General features: G+C 40.3%; 1 non-coding gene and 1 pseudogene across 1 annotated transcript; one reads left to right on the forward strand and one right to left on the reverse strand.

Moving 5' to 3' along the window:
- The first annotated feature begins 2,690 nt into the window (after nt 1–2,690).
- The window catches only part of LOC122092946, a 37,435-nt pseudogene continuing 21,857 nt past the window's right edge, over nt 2,691–18,268 (forward strand).
- LOC122094547 lies at nt 8,392–8,498 on the reverse strand. The gene has a single exon (XR_006144862.1). It is a non-coding gene; the product is annotated as a small nucleolar RNA R71 (small nucleolar RNA).

An 18,268-nucleotide genomic window follows, 5' to 3' on the forward strand; every position in this document is an offset into this window, starting at 1 on the left:
AGCTGATGGTGCACTAAATCCATATCTTCCTAAAGGTATCTCAGGCTCCTCGCCATGTCCTTGGAAGCTGAGTCCAACTTGGTGTCCAAATCATCTATCTCCATGACCATGCTTACCTAGGTCTCCTGCATGGTCGCCTGCCCTGTCAGGTGTTTATCCTGACCTTCTTGTAGTGGCTTTAACTCGGCCATCAAACCCTGAAAATCAAAGGCTCCACCTAGAGGTGGTGGAACTGCTCTAATGGGGACCTCATCCTCCATCTCTACATCCACATCCACATCCTCCTCCTTGGGGATATAGTCCTCATCATCCTCCTCATCATCAACCCTCTCCTGGGCTGCCTCCACCACTATAGGCTCCATCAGATGAAACAATTGCATCTTATGTAAGATGCCCCGGCCAAATCTGTCTAAAGGAGCACTACTCACCTCATCCTCAAGAGCTACCTGGAAGTGCTCGAATATCTTGGTGAGGGATCAAGCATATGGGTAGTTACCATCAGCAGGATGGACTGTATGGTACTCTACGGTCTTCATGATCACATTCAGAAGACACAGGTGTGGAAGATTTTCCAAAGCAGTGTAAAGGCAGTATGCCACATATGCAGCCATTAAGTTCACTTGGTTTCGGTGCCCGGCCCAGGGAAGTAGGTTGAACTATACCAATCGGCTAAAAACTCAGACCTTTGGAAGGAAGATAATCTCGGACGTAGGTCGGGCAGTGCTGTCATAGATGGTTTGGTAGATGTGCTTATGGAGATTCTTGCTCATGTGGGGACCTAAGCCTTACCCCTAGGAGGGCAATAGTACCAGGTAGCCTCCATAGAGATGCCTAGAATCCTCGCCAACAATTTGATTGGTAGCCTAATATCTTGACCCTTCACCTGGCTGGTCAGTGTATACATTCTGCTGTTATATACCACCTTCAGGTTGCAATAAAATAGCTAGACTAGACTTGGATAGCATAGGCGGTCAATTGATAACATGGCCTCCCAACTAAGGGCTATGAATCTCTCAAGCAACTGAACTCGAGTGTAGTGCTCTGCCACTACTGACTTCTCCATCAAGATAGGTCTTTTACAGAAGGTGCTCCAAGAAAGTGCAGCCTCAAGACTACAAAATACATTCTCATCATAGACCTCAAGGTCCTCAGAAAGATCTCTGATAGGTCGGGCTTGAGAGGTGGAAAAATCGGAGGCAGCACTCTTCTTCTTTCTACTAGAAGTATGTCTGCTTCTAGAAGAAGAAGCAGTTCCCTTTCCTTTGCAGGAAGACATCCTGAAAAGTGGAAAGGAAGATGAAAGAAAACCGATAAGGTACCAAGAGGAAATTGTAAAACAAAGGATAAAAGTAAGGTACAAGACATAAAGTCATAAAGAGTGATTAGTGGAAATGACAAACTCTAACAAAACAAATTGAGTGGACAATGGTCATGTTGTGACAAATAAAAGAGGAAAGGGTCTATAGTGAAAGGCCATAATCATAATGTAATCATATATAAGTGGTAGATTGCCAAAACATGCAATTGACGAGTAAATATCATGAAGTCATTATACTTGAAGCATCATATAAGTATGATATAAGAGAGGAAAGCATTTATGTAATGCATGGATACATGTAAATACCAAGTTGGTTACCATTTGAGGAAATTGATAGACTTTTTCGAAGAAGAAGGAAATTTAAAATTTTATAAAGAGGAGCATAAACCTAGTATATCCAAAGCATTGTGGAGATTTTGGCAATAACATACGAGGGAAAGTTCAATTTCATAAAAATGTGTATATTTTGGCATACTAAGGTCAAAATGTGTGAAAGCCCAAATTTTCTCAAGAACACTAACCCAGAAATGGGGAGAATTCATACCAAATTGAGAAAAGAGATGCATATGTACAATATAGCACTCCTACCACTATTAGGCAATCAAATGTGAATATATAGTAAAATTTTGAGAGGCTTTGATTGCGAATAGAGGCGTGTGTGGGGCTTGTAAGGGTTTCTTGATCCTTCTCTTGGATGCCTTGGACGCTTTGGAGAAGAGAGGGAAAGCAGGGAAATGAAGAGTTTTTAAAATGTGGGCTTTTCTGCCCTTAAAATAGAACCGCGCGAAGAACCGACGAGTCACCACCGACGGGTCATGAAAATGACCCACCTACCGGTGTGGATTTTTGGGCAAAAAAATCCCAGATTTTTGGGGATTTGATATTCAAGCCTCGTAGAACCTATTTTTGACAAAATTGTAGGTTGATGTGCAACTAAAATTCATACATGCTAATATAGAATAATTATGACACCATATGAAACTCAATGTGTGGAATGCATGCTGTGATGATGGAATGCACTATGACTATGTAATGGGAGGCACGATGTGAATTGATTTTGTGCTTACATGAGATGAATGTGGCACTTAATTTACCTAATCTTGATGCAATCCAGGTACAAAGCATCATGGTACATACTAGATCCAACAGTAGTGCAAGAGGGGCCCCACGTGGTTCCCAATCTATTGGATGACCACCTAACCCTCATAAACCTCGATCGTGGGTGAGTCTTAGATAAGAAGATAGATTTGAGGACTCACCTACACCTAAGGTTCTGGATCCTCCTCCTATTGTTATACCTAGTGATGTTGCACAGTCGTTACAGGCATTCCAATAACAGTTAATCCAGCAACGGTAGACCTTCATGAATACTATGCAACAATGGTTGCAGCTTATGCGTATGGGTCAGCATCCTTGTGGGGTACCTTTCCCACAAGATCCTCCTATTGTACCCAGTGTTGGAGTTCAATCGGGGGGTGTTTCTCCTCGGGCACCACCTATTGAGACACAAGGGAGTGCATTACTTGCAGTACCACCACAGGACCAACCAGGAGGTACTCCACCTGGGGTTACTCCACGGTTCCCTCCTCATGGCACTCCTCCATATATGGTGCCACCCCCGTACCAATATTACCCAGCTTATCCTCCATATTATCCACCAATAGCCACTACTGCAAGGCTGGTGGAATCATTTAAGAGACACTTGCCACCTATCTTTACCAAGGTGGGTAGTGATTCACTAGAGCCAGATCGGTGGATCCAAGAAATGGAGAAAATATTTGAGGTGGTAGAATGTGCGTAACCTCAAAAGCTCATATGTGTTGGGTTATAGTTGAGGAATGAAGTTGATTCATGGTGGAAGGCTTCTAAGCCTATTTTGGTGGTAACCCATCCAGAATCAACTTGGAAACAGTTCAAGGAACTATTCTTATCAAACTATTACAACACTAGCTTCAGAGAACGGAAGGAAATTGAATTCTCAGCTTTGACCTAGAAAAATAAGTCTGTCCTCGAGTATCAGCAACAGTTTGAGGAATTATTCTACTTTTCCCCTCCACACATGAAAATAGCAGAAGAAAAGGCAAAGAAATTTCTTAAAGGGATAAAAAGTATCTATTGGCACAATTTTAGGGGCTATGGACTTGACTGATTTTACTCAAATTATCCAGAAGTGTAAGACTATAGAGGACAAGCAGAAAAGAGAGTCCTCTACCACACTTGGACTGTGGAAGAGATCCAATCCCTATGCAGATTCAGGTAACCTGAGCAAAGTTTCTGTGGGCCGTATAATTATGGTCCATCCTATCAGCAACCCTATAGGTCATCGGGTTACATGCCCTGACCAGCCAGTAGACCGAGTACTACCTCTTTTCACCTGAACACTAACGCGGTGCCTATGGCTCCACGGACACCCCATCTTTCTACTACACAGGGCCAGATATAGAGTGCACCAGTACTAGTGTTAGCCTCTCAGAATAGGTGCTATGTTTTCCATTCACTTGGGTATTTTGTAAAAGATTGCCCATACAAACCAGTTGTGGTGCAGAGTCAGCCTCCTGTTCCTAGGCCTGTCTTGACTCAAGGTGGCCCACCTCGAGGAAGAATGTATGCATGAAGAGGTTAAGGCAAGGCTCAATGTCATAGCAAGTGCCTTATCTATCTCGGGTATACAGGCTTATGTATTATTTGATTCTAGTGCATCACATTCTTTTATATCTAAAAGATTTTCCAAAAAAGATTGATATGACACTCAGGGCTTTAGAAAGTAAATTGATTGTTAGTACACCCACGGGGAAGGTGGCACAATTAAATGAAGTGTACGGGCCCTGTTCCATTGAAATAGGCGGGAAGAAACTGGATGCCAAATTTATCAAATTTAACATGTAGAGCTTTGATGTTATATTGGGCATGGATTGGTTGTCTACTTATCGGGAAAATTTCATGTGTGCCGAGAAGCAAATTAAAGTGGTGAGTGATGATTGTGAAGAGCTTGTGTTTCAAGCGGATAAGACAAAATGACCTAGAAAGATTCTCATTTCAGCCTTACTGGCAATAAATTTATTGGAAGACGGATATCTGGGCTACCTAGCTTCAGTACAAGATGTAAAAAAATGTCACACCATTAGAGGAATTGAATGTAGTTAGGGAGTTCCCCGATGTCTTCCCAGATGATCTAACTCGGCTTATGCCTGACAGGGAGTTAGAGTTTGTAATTGATTTGGTTCTCGGAGCGGCACCAGTATCTAAAGCTCCGTATAGAATGGCACTATCAAAACTAAAGGAATTATAGACTCAGTTACAAGATTTCTTAGAGAAATGGTTCATACGCCCAAGTGTTTCTCCTTGGTGTGCCCCAGTTCTATTTGTCAAAAAGAAGGATGGGAGTTTTTGTATGTGCATTGATTACCGGGAATTGAACAAGTTGATCATCAAGAATCAGTATCCGTTGCCACACATAAATGACCTTTTTGATCAGTTGCAAGGTGTTAATGTATTCTCCAAGATTGATCTTAGGTCTGGTTATTACCAGATCAAGGTAAAGAGCATTGATATACCCAAGATGACTTTTAGGACCTAATATGGTCATTAAGAATTCCTAGTGCTATCTTTTGGGCTAACCAATGCACCAGTAGCCTTTGTGGATCTTATGAATCAAGTATTTTATGATGTTCTTGATAAGTGGGTCATCGTTTTCATTGATGACATCTTGATACACTCAAAAATGGAAGAAGAGCATGCACAACACTTGCGAATGGTACTTCAAAGATTAAGAGAACAACAATTATATGCAAAATTCAACAAGTTTGAATTTTGGTTAAAACAGGTTGGATTCCTAGGGCACATAGTGTCTGAAAATGGTATCAAAGTTGACCAGGAAAAGTAAAAGCAGTAGTAGAGTGAGAAGCTCCCAAGAATGCCCCAGAAATCAGAAGTTTCATAGGATTGGCAGGCTACTACCAGCGGTTTATTGAGAAAATTTTCCCAAATTGCCACCCCAATGACTAGTCTGACCAGAAAAGGAGTGAAATTTAAATGGTTAGAGGAGTGTGAAGACAGTTTTCAAGAACTAAAGAAACGATTGATGTCAGCCCCGGTACTGATGATACCAGAAGGTACTGGTGGGATGACAGTCTACATGGTTGCCTCCAGAATTGGGTTAGGTTGCTTTCTTATGCAACATGGCAAGGTAGTGGCATATGCATCTAGACAGTTGAAAGAATATGAGAAGAACTATCCCACTCATGATCTAGAGTTGGTGGCAATTATCTTTGCCTTGAAGATCTAGCGCCATTACTTATATGGGAAAAAGTGCGAGATATTCAGTGACCATAAAAGTCTCAAGTACTTCTTTACCCAAAGGGATCTGAACATGAGGCAGACAAGATGGCTAGAGCTCATGAAAGATTATGACTATAACATACAATACCATCCAGGTAAGGCTAATGTGGTGGCTGATGCATTGAGCCGGAAAGCTCAGACTGTATCACTTGCTTATTTGGCCACTGATGAGCACATTTATGTGTGAAATCTAGGATAATAAAACATGCATTTTATATATTTAGAATGGAGCTACCTTGGGTTTTACTCTCCTTTTGCAGGTTTTGTATTTTAAAGACTTTAAGCATTATCAGGTGTCATATCTCTCCAACAACAACAACCTAGTGTAGTTGGTGAGCTATGGTGTGCAAAATTCCCTTGCTCACCAGGAGGTCTCAAGTTCGAATCTTATGGTTGTATTTTTTTGGAGAATTTTGTTAAAGATTTCATACTTTTCACTCACTTAAAGCACTAAGAGCATGGAGGGGATTTTCACATCAAATTAGAAGCAAGAAAAATCATGGGAGGGGTTTTTTGAGAAATAAATCTTGTCTAAATCTTCTCTCTCCTCCACGTCATCACCAAAAGATTGTCCAAATCACACAAGCAAGAAGGAAAATCGTCCCTTGGAGGGAGAAAAAGAAGAGACAAATAAATTAAAAAAAAAAAGAAAGAAAGAAAATAAGTAAAAAAAATTATAGGAAATTTATCCAAGTTTGTTTCTCTCTTTTCTCTCCTCCACCTTAGTACTTTTGGTCTCAAAAGATCTCACTACCAATTGTGGGTTTCTCCCTTTTAGGAAAGAGAAATTTGTTACCCTACCTCCCCATTCCCTATAAATAGAACTCATGTAAGAGGGAGGGGGACAATTCATTCTTCTTCTAGGGTTTTCTTTTAGTTGCTCTATCTCTTTCTATAGTTTTCTCTTTCTCTAGCTTTAGTTCTAGGTTTATACTTTAAACACTTTTGTAAGTTCTTTTTATTCAATTAATGCAAGCACTTTTATTTTTGATTCAGTCTTTTATTTTTATTGTTTAAGCAATTCAAGTTGTAATTTTCAAATTCTAGTTCTAGGCTTAGTTCTAGGTGACAAAAACAAGATATGAAGCATGTCTTTTAAGTTCAATTTATTTTTTCTTCAGATTTGTTTTCTCTAGTACTAGAAATTTTAGATTTGTTTTATTCCAGATCTGATTTTTAGTACTAGTAGTATCTCAAATCGATCAAGTTTTCAGTTTAAGGGTTGAAGTTTAAGTAAGTAGGCTCCTTCAATTGTCTTCTCTCCCCCCTCTCATTCCCTCTTTTGACTACCCTTTCTTTCTTAATTTAGGATTTTAATTTCAGTCATTACATTATTGCTATCCCTTTCCCCCAAGGTTCATGGCTAATATATGTGTTGGCTTTGCCCCTTCTAGCCATAGAACCATCAATTTATTACTTTTATTTTAATTGTCTCCCTTTCCCTAAAGCCAAGTAGAGTAACCCTTGTAAGAGTGACTCTTTGGTCAAGTAGGGAAGCTCATATTATGATGCATCCCTCGGGCTAAGTAGAGAAACCTACTTGTGAGTCTCTCTCTAGCTTTATCCCCTTTCTTTTACTTTATTTTTATTTCAGGATTTTTTTCCTTTATTTATTTATTTTTTTTAATTGCGTGGGTTGTTTATTTTCAGTTATTTATTTATTTAATTTTAATTGTGTGGCTTGCATCTTTAAATTCTTAGATGACAAATGGTTAGGACGTTATTTTAGATACATATGTTTAGGATGGTAATTAGAATTAGATCACAATCATTAATAAGTTCACTTTGCATTATAAAAAGAAGCAAAAAATAAAGTGGCTGCTCTCCCTGTGTTCGACCCGTAGCTACACTGATCCGTACGCTTGCGGTTACATTTTAAATCTCAAACAAGTTTTTGGCACCGTTGCCAGGGAGATAGTTCCATGTTATTTTTCACTTTCTTTTGGTAAATCGGAGTCCTTTGTTTGCTTTGTTTTATATTTTTCCTTTTCTTTTATTGAATTCCTGAGAAGAACAACTTGCAATAATAGTTGTATCAGTGGAGGTCGCCATGCCTCACAGTATGATAAAGACAGGTTTCACCCTGTAGCAGTACCTCAGGAATTAACCTGAGCAACCCCGGATCCCTGCTGGTAAGCTCTCAAAAAGCAAAAAATAAAATAAAATAAAATAAATCATCAAAAAAAAAAAGTTTTGCTATCCATTCTTTTGTGCTTGTCTTACTTTAGTTGTGGGTGGTTTTTCTGTTGCATGAGTGTTAAGTGGGTACGTAATACTAAGAATCGGTTAGAAAGAAGAGATCCAACAAGTAGTGACCCTATACGTTTGCTCTCTTTAAAACCTTTCAATATGGGAGACCAACATCAAAACCCTTCACCTAAATCTCTAAAAGATAGGTTCTACCTTGCTAGAACAGCCCAACCTTCCTACATAGTTCTACCACAAGCCCAGGGCAATAATTTTGAACTCAAATCTCAATACATCACTATGTTGCCCCACTTCCATGGGTTAACCTCTGAGGATGCATACTTATTTCTAAGGGAATTTGAAGAGGTATGTGCTCTAATTAAGATCCAACAGCTTTCTAATGATGCTGTTAAGCTTAGGTTTATCACTTTTGCATTAAAAACCAAGCTAAGAAGTGGTTGTATGGGTTACCCACAAATTCCATAATCTCATGGGAATAATTCATAGTTGTCTTCCTTAAGAAGTTTTTCCCAACTCACAAGACCAATAAGCTTAGAAGTGATATCCTTCAGTTTAGGCAAAAGCCTAGTGAGTCCTTTTCCAAACTTATGGAGAGATTCAAGGATCTACTCCAAGAGTGCCCTCACCATGGCCTAGACTTATGGCATTTATGTCAAATAATTTATGAGGTTATTGATTACCCAACTAAATAAATGATAGAGTCTATGTGCCCTGAGGGATTCACATCCTTTACAGATGAAGGAAAGGTATAGGAATTATTACTTGACTTAGCTGACAAAACCCATGAGTGGGAATCAACCCAAGAGAGTGAAAGAACCATAAGAGGAAAAGGATATTTTGTGGATGGGATAGTAGCCAAGGAAGCCCATTTGGATAGCCTAATCAAGAGAATTAAGGCTATTGTTCCTAGAGAGCCATCATCAGTCAATTTGGTAAGATTTGTGCTTAGTGCCAGTCCCCTGGACATGTCATAGAAGAATGCCCCAATATCTCTGGTGGCACTTCTAATAATAGTGTTAATGCTTTATAGCAGAATAATCCATATAGTAACACCTACAATCCAGGATGGAGAAATCACCCAAATTTCTCTTGGAATCAGAGCAACCAAGCAGGGCCTCCCTTTGCATAATAATCTTTTTCCCAATATACTTTTCTTAGGTCAAATGTAGGACTTCAGACTAGTTTTCCTAGGGCCCCTCTCCTATCATCTTATCAGCAACCCCCTGGTTTTACCAACACTGGAGAGGCAAGTAGAATAAGTGACTTGAAAAAAAATATGGCCCTCCTCATGACAAACCATCAAAATCTTACGAGAGAACTCACCCAAGCTATCTCAATTATGCGTGAGAAGGAGAAAGAAACTTTACCCAGTCAACCAGAGCCTAACCCTAGGCATCATCAGCCTGTTAGTTCACAAGCACCAACTAATGCACCACTGAATATAGTACAAGGTCAAACCCAACAAGTGCCCTCTAACCAATGTAATGTTATTTATGCCCTTAGGAGTGGTAGAGAGTACCAACAGAGCATTCCTAAATCTTCCCCATCTATTACTCCTGTTAACTCTCCTTCAGTTGAGGACACAAGTGTGCCTCTTGTTCCATGTTCGTCTGATGAACCTAAACATTCTTTTGAAATTAAAGATGATTTGGTTGAGGAAACTAAAAATGATTCTTCTGAAAAAAGGTAAATCCCTAACAGTCCTTATGTTCCTCCTATCCCATTTCCTAATTGCTTGGTACATAAAAAGAAGACTGCTTCCATGGATAAAATTTTAGAAGTCTTTAAAAAGGTAGAAGTGAACATCCCTTTTTTGGATGCCATATCCTAGATCCCTGCCTATGCAAAGGTACTGAAAGATTTATGTAGTCACAAATGGATCATTAGTGTGCCCAAAAAAGGCGTTCTTGGCAGTTAACATTAGTTCCATAATTACTCAGCCTATAGCAACCAAGTATAAGGATCCAGGGAGCCCTACCATATCTTGTGTCATAGGCAACACCTACATTGAACATGCCTTACTTAACCTTGGCACAAGTGTGAATCTTTAACCTTACCATGTGTATAAGCAACTAAGATTGGGAGAATTGAAAGCCACTGGAACTACTCTTTAGTAGGCAGATAGGTCTATTAAAATTTGAAAAGGGATGATTGAAGATGTCTTACTAAAGGTGGGGGAATTTATTTTCCCTGTTGATTTTATTGTATTAGATACCAAGCCCTTCTCAACCAAGGATGAGATCCCAATAATTCTAGGAAGACCATTCTTGGCTACCAGTAATGCATTAATCAACTACTGAAAATGGTTTTCTAAGGTTATCTTTTGGTAACCAAACTGTTGAGTTTAACATGTTTAAGATAGGAAAGCAACCACATATGGAAGAAGAGATCAATATGCTTGAGGATTTTCTAGATTTTTCTAATGATTTAGTTACCAACTTTGATACTGATTTTGATTCAGAATTCCAAGAGTGTATAGATGAGTTGGATGATGATAGTAAAAATTTATTTTCTGAAGTCTTGAGTCTTCACACACCTGTGGAGCCCTTAGGACCCCTTTCTAATTCCATTCCTAAACCTTCCATAGTTGAGCCCCCTAAGCTAGATCTTAAGGAGTTGCCATCTAATTTGAGGTATGCTTTCCTAGGGCCTGACCAGACTCTTCCTGTAATAATTTCTTCAAATTTGACTTCTAGCCAGGAAGAGGAGTTAGTTAAAGTGTTAAAAGATAATAAGGAAGCCCTAGGTTGGACCATGGCTGATATCAAAGGTATAAGCCTTTCTATTGTGCAACATCATATACATCTTATGGAGGATTCCAAACCATCCACAGAACCCCAAAGAAGAGCTAACCCAGTGATGATGGAAGCTATTAAGAAAGAGATCCTAAGGTGCTTGGATCATGGAATAATTTATCCTATTTCTGACAGCCAATGGGTAAGCCCAGTTCACGTAGTGCCTAAGAAGTCTGGTGTGACTGTAGTTCCTAATGCCAATAATGAGTTGATCCCTACCCGTGTCCAAACAAGATGGCGTGTTTGCATTGACTACAGGAAGTTAAATGCGGCAACCTGGAAGGACCACTTCCCATTGCCATTCATTGATCAGATGTTAGAGAGGTTAGCTGGACATGAATACTATTGTTTTCTTGATGGATATTCTGGCTATAACCAAATCCCAATTGCTTTAGAGGACCAACATAAGACCACTTTTACATGTCCATATGGAACATTTGCTTACAGGCGTATGCCCTTTGGGCTTTGCAATGCCCCTATTATGTTCCAACGATGCATGATGAGCATCTTTTCTAACATGGTTGAAAAATTCTTAGAAGTATTTATGGATGAATTTTCAATTCATGGGAATTCCTATTCTGAATATCTTTATCATCTTTCTCTAGTTTTGAAAAGGTGCATATCTAAGAATTTGGTTTTGAATTGGGAGAAATGCCATTTCATGGTTAAATCTGGTATTGTTTTAGGCCATGTAATATCCAAGGAGGGAATTAAGGTAGATAGAGCCAAAGTGGATTTAATTGATAATTTACCACTTCCTCAATCTGTTAAGAACGTCCGGTCTTTTCTAGGGCATACGGGCTTCTACAGAAGGTTTATTAAGAACTTTAGTCAGTTAGCCCGACCTCTCACTTCATTACTTGGCAAAGATCAAACTTTTGAGTTTTATAAAGAGTGCCTAGAATCCTTCAAACAACTTATTTTGCCATAGGAGCGGTTTTGGGTCAAATTATTAATAAGTTACCCACTATAATTTACTATGCTAGTAGGACCTTAAATGATGTACAACTCAATTATACAACCACTGCAAAAGAATTTTTAGCGGTTGTGTTTGCATTAGAAAAGTTTTGGTCTTACTTAGTTGGTTCATATGTGGTGGTGTATATTGATCATTCTGCTCTCAGATACTTAGTTCAGAAGAAGGATGCCAAAGCCTGTCTCATTAGGTGGGTTTTACTTTTGCAAGAGTTTGATTTAGAAATTAGGGATAAAAAAGGAGTTGAAAACCTAGTTGCAGACTATTTATCCCGGCTTACCAATTCCTTGACTGTCGATTCTCTAGTCAACGAGAACTTTCCAGATGAACAATTATTTGTAATGTCTAGTGAACCATGGTTTGCTGACATTGTCAACTTCTTAGTTTCAGGTGTAACTCCGGATCACTGGTCCACACAAGATAAGTATAGATTTCATTCCCAAGTTATTTTCTGGGATGATCCTTATTTGTTTAAGATATATCCGGATCAGATTATGCGACGATGTGCTCCTGATCATAAGCAACATTCTATTCTCTCTTTTTGTTATGATCATACATGTGGTGGACACTTTAGACCTAAGAAAACTGCCGTAAAGGTTCTCCAATACGGATTTTATTGGCCCACTCTTTTTAGAGATGATTTTGATTTTTGCAAGGCTTATCCCGCCTGCCAGTCTTTTGGTCGTATCAATAAGAGGAACATGATGCCCCTCAACCCTATTTTGGTAGTTGAGATCTTTGATGTATGGGGCATTGATTTTATGTGACCATTCCCTAAATCCTTTAGAAATTTATACATACTTTTGACCGTTGGTTATGTTTCTATATGGATAGAGGCCATACCTTGTAAAACTAATGATCACAAAGTGATGGTCTATTTCTAAAAGAGAACATTTTTTCCCACTTTGGTGCACCACGTGCAATAATTAGTGATAGGGGTACTCATTTTTGTAATCGGCCTTTTGAGGCCCTAATGAAAGAGTATGGGATCACCCATAAGTTATCTGCCCCTTATCACCCCCAAACTAGTGACCAAGTGGAGGTGCCTAATAGGCAGATCAAATAAATCTTAGAGAAAACTATTAATCCCAACCGTAAGGATTGGTCCCTTAGGCTCATTGATGCCTTGTGGGCCCATCAGACTGCATTCAAGACCGACCTTAGTCAGTCTCCCTATCATTTGGTATATGGAAAAGCTTATCACTTAGCAGTTGAGTTGGAGCATAAGGCCTTTTGGGCCATCAAGAAGCTCAACTTTGATTTGTCTGATGCGGGAATTCATTGTAGGCTCCAACTATCTGAGTTGGAGGAACTTAGGAATGATACCTATGAAAGTTCTAGGATTTACAAGGAAAAGACCAAAGCTTTCCATGATAAGCACATTCTGCGTAAATCTTCTCAATTGGTGATAAGGTCTTATTGTATAACTCTTTATTGCATCTTTCCTTGGTAAGCTTAGATCCCTATGGGATGGCTCATTTATTGTCCATAATGTACATCCCCATGGGGCTGTGGAGATTTTAAATCTAAGAACAGGGGTAATTTCAAAGGTTAATGGTCAGCGTTTGAAACCGTTCCTCGAGTTTCCTACTACTAGTAGTGAAGAGGTCATGGATCTCTATGAACCTCTTTACATTGATGACAAACTTTTAATCAGGTATGACCCCTATGCATTGTCACACCCCGTTCACACAGAACAGGACTGGTGACTGGGTTAACTCTGGTTAACCAAACCTGCCAAGATCATCTGATACAGTACCCAACCACTGCATACACACATCTAAGATAAACGTTCAAAAGTTCAGCGGAAGACTTAATTTACCTGTAAATACCCCCAATATACTTGATACCCAAATTGTAGTATATAGATAAATACATGTGGGCCCGCAGGCATGATATTTACACAAAAGAATAACAATTCACGTATCAGGCACATAAAAAGGGGTCATCAAAAGAATCAAAAAGTAAAACTCTGTACGGCATCAATACTGCGGTCCCGCAGCACAGCCCTAGCACGTGCAATCCGTACTGTGCTCATACTCCTCGGGGAACTCAACTGTGGGGCCTGACCCTTGATCTTCAGGTGGGTGACCTGTAAAATCATCTAAAAGAGGTGTACACGTGGGATGAGCTCACTAGCTCAGTAAGTGAAAAGAAGGACCACACAACAATCCACACAATAATCACATCCATATGCACTATATGCTATGCAATTCATTTTAAATCTCATCCACCTAAACAACATTACTAAGTCTAGATATGACATAGTACGATTGCATAGTGCCACCGCGTCCTATTCCACGGGCCACCAATGCACTCGTTTCCAAGCTGACTACGGTATCTAGTCTAATAATGCATCATGCACAGTGATCCCATCATTCATCACATAATCACATCAATCATTTAGCATTTAGAAAGTAAAACACAACACAGATGTCATAATCTTATGAGGATGACTAAGCTACACATAATTTGCATGATGACATGGCTAGTCTAGATACAATTGAATGATGTCAAACAAGCCTTAAAATAAAATCAAACGTCCTTTCCCCACTTAATTATTGTGTACAAAGACTCACACCCGGTACGGGTGAGATCCAACGGGGGAAACGTAAATTTTGGTGAACCTATCATAAGTGAATGGGATTAGTATTTCACCACTTTGGGGTCAAAACTAACAAGATTTGATGACTAAATCATGTTTAGAATTATAAAATAAGGTTGCATGTCCATTTTGGGTCCATTCGGACACAACAATCACGTTGGGGGCCTCTCGGGTGGGTCGGATAGCCCACCTGTCATGGCCCACCAGTCTTCTTAGGTGGGCGGGTCCGCCCGTCGGTCGGCCCACCGGTCCCAGCCCATTGGTGGGGACTGAGGGTCAATCCTCTCAGGCGGGTAGGTCAGCCCACCAGTCGGCCCGCCAGCTGACCCCCCAGTCCTAGACGAGGGTCTACCTTCTCAGGCGGGCTGTGTGACCCACCGGCCCCAGCCCACCTGAGAGGGTGAAAAATTTCCCTCTTCCTTGAAACTTTTCCCAACCTTTGGGAAATCAAATGGGGCTTTTCCAATCACATTTTCCACACTTTCAAGGTCTTATAAGATGATTATAACCTAGATCTAAGTTATATTTGAGGATTGAAAAGTCATCTTACCTTCTTTGCTCAAGAACTCTTTCAAAACCCCAAAATCACTTCTTAGCTCAAGAAATCACCAATGCTTCTCCAATCTTGTAAACACTTCTTCAAATCCTTCAAAATCAACACATAGACCATCTATTAAACCTTAGATTCATCATCTCAAGTGGGATTTACAAGATCTCAAGGAACTCTCCCCAAATCAAGGGTTTTACTTGGGTTTGGTGAAAGTTTAAGAAGCATAGCCTTTGCTCACCTCCAATCGTAGATCTCGTGTTGGGGATCACTCTTCCGGCATCGGAATGGGAAGATCAAACCTTGGCGCTACTTAAATCCATTTCTTCCTCGTCTTCCTTCCCCTTTCTTCTTCTCCATTCTCTTTTCTCTCTCCTCTTTACTCTTCTCACCAAACTCCTTAATGTAATAAATGAGAAAATGAAAAACACAATGATGTTATTTATAATTTTTAAGACAACTAGTATCCACATGGGTGGGTCACTCAAGTGGGCGGATGCACCCACCTGTGACCGCTCACCTGAGGGCCGAAAATTGGCCAACAAGTGGGATTTTGACGGAATTCAACTCTCGGCATGTATCTCACTCTCGGCACAAGGTATATTATACGTATGCACTTTAGGATACGGCTACATACCAATATTATCCGTACATGGTCTTATGATATGTGCATGTGCACGGCTTGGGTACACCCATCTCCTCTAGCACTGACTTGGACTTGTCTGGCCAGCCTGTGTTCAAAGTCACCCTTACCATCATGGTCCATAAGGAACCAGCCTTAACCCCCTCTGTTTCGGGTCTTGCATGGTTAAACCGGGTCAACTGTGTAATTAGACCAGGTTTAAAAAGTAGGGTATCACATTTATCCCCCCTTTTTAAAAATTTCATCCTCAAAATTGGCATACCTGGTTGTTCGAAAAGATGAGGATACTTTGCTTGGATTTCATCCTCTTTCTCCCAAGATGCTTCTTCAAGTGAATGATTAGCCCATCGCACCTTTACGAAGGAAATGGAGTGATTGCGAAGGGTTTTCACCTTTCGGTCCAAGATTTCAGTTGGCTGCTCTGTATAGGTCATATCAGCTTCTAGATATTTCGATTCCATGGGTAATACATGTGATGGATCATGAACGTATCACTTCAGCATGGATACATGGAATATATTATGAACATTCCCGAGTGAAGGCGGCAGAGCAAGCATGTAGGCTATTGAGCCAACCCGGGTTAAAATCTCAAATGGGCCAATGTATCTCGGGCTCAACTTACCCTTCCTATAGAGTCTTTGTAACCCTTTAGTAGGAGAAATCTTGAGAAACACCTTTTCTCCTGCCTGAAACTCAATGTCTTTCCTGCGGTTGTCTACATAGCTCTTTTGACGTGACTGAGCTGCCTTAATCCTTTCTCGAATAACATCGACCTTGTCACAAGTCATCTGTATCATTTCAGGTCCTAACATTCGGCGTTCGCCTACCTCATTCTAATATAGAGGAGTTCTACACTTCCTACCATATAATGCCTCATATGGAGCCATCCCAATTGTAGCTTGGAAACTGTTGTTATAGGCAAACTCCATAAGGGGTATATATTCTTCCCAACTACCACACATTTCCATTGCACATGCCCTGAGCATGTCTTCTAATATCTGTATGGTTCGCTCCGACTGACCATCAGTCTGTGGGTGGAAAACAGTACTCAAATTCAATTGTGTTCCCAAAGCATGCTGGAAACTTTTCCAAAATCTGGAAGTGAACCTTGGGTCCCTATCTGACACAATGCTCACTGGCACTCCATGCAAGCGCACTATGTTATCCATATAAAGTTGTGCTAACTTGGCCATATAGAACTTGGTCTTGATGGGAATGAAATGAGCAGTCTTAGTAAGCCGATCAACTATCACCCATATCACATCCATCCCCTTAGGTGTGCATGGTAGTCCAGTGACAAAGTCCATTGTAATCTTATCCCACTTCCAGTTTGGTACTGAGAGTGGCTGAAGAGTACCATAAGGTCGATGCCTCTCAGCTTTTACTTTTTGACATGTAAGACAAGTCGCCACATATAGGGCTATTGTGATTCTCATGCTTGGCCACCAGTAATTTTGTTTAAGGTCCTTATACATCTTTGTACTTCCTGGGTGGAGTGAGTACTCCGAGCTATGTGCTTCCCACACTATCTTGTCTTGTATCTCCAAATCATCGGGCACACACAACTTACCTCGAAACAATAATGCCCCATCGTTGGCTAAAATGAAATCAGGGTCATTCGTTGTTTGATCTTGAATCTTAACTCTGATCCATTGCAATTCAAGATCCAAAGGTTGTTTCATTATCACCTCTTACCTAATAGACGGATGCACCTGTAGAGCTGCCAGGGATACAGTCAACCATTTAAGGTTTTCTAGTTGATGTTCAAGCTCTAAGGTTGCTCCTTCATATAAGAGGGTTTCATCCATTAGCGTCGCCTCTTGTACGAGTGGTGGGCTGACTACTAAGTATGAGAGTGACACAGTCTATACCTTCTGACTCAACGCATCTGCCACTATAGTAGCCTTGCCAGGATGATACTGAATGTCATAGTCATAGTCCTTCATGAGCTCGAGCCATCTCCTCTGCCTCATGTTCAAATCTCTTTGGGTGAAAAAGTACTTAAGGCTCTTGTGATCACTGTATATCTCGCACTTCTCCCCATACAAATAATGTCACCAAATCTTTAGGGTAAAAATGATTGCGGCTAGTTCCAAGTCATGCGTGGGGTAGTTCTTCTCATATTCCTTTAGTTGTCGGGACGCATACGCTATCACCTTACCATGTTGCATGAGAACACAACCCAACCCAACCTTAGAAGCGTCAGTGTAGAATGTCATTCCACCTGTGCCTTCAGGGATGGTCAGCACAGGGGCCGACACCAACCTTTTCTTCAATTCCTGAAAACTCTCCTCAAATTCCTCTACCCATTCAAATTTCACACCCTTTTTGGTTAACTTAGTCATTGGTGCTGAGATTCGAGCAAAATTCTCAATGAAGCATCGGTAGTATCTAGCTAAACCCAAGAAACTTCTAATTTCAGTAACATTCTTAGGGCTTTCCCACTCTACTATTGCTTTCACCTTAATAGGATCCACCTCGATTCCGGCCTCAGACACTATGTGTCCCAGGAATCCAACTTGCTCAAGACAAAATTCACATTTACTATATTTGGCAAACAATTGTTGTTCTCTCAGCCTCTGCAACACCATCCTTAGGTGTTGAGTGTGCTCCTCTTCTGTCTTAGAGTAGATCAAGATATCATCAATAAAAATAATTACCCATTTATCAAGGACATCGTGAAATACTCGATTCATTAGATCCATGAATGCTGCCGGTGCATTGGTTAACCTAAAAGATAACACTAGGAACTCATAGTGACCATACCGAGTCCTGAACGCTGTCTTGGATATGTCGCCGCTCTTTATCTTGAGCTGATAATAGCCTGATCTAAGGTCT

This window comes from Macadamia integrifolia, chromosome 11 (assembly GCF_013358625.1).
Source record: "Macadamia integrifolia cultivar HAES 741 chromosome 11, SCU_Mint_v3, whole genome shotgun sequence".
Taxonomy (NCBI): domain Eukaryota; kingdom Viridiplantae; phylum Streptophyta; class Magnoliopsida; order Proteales; family Proteaceae; genus Macadamia; species Macadamia integrifolia.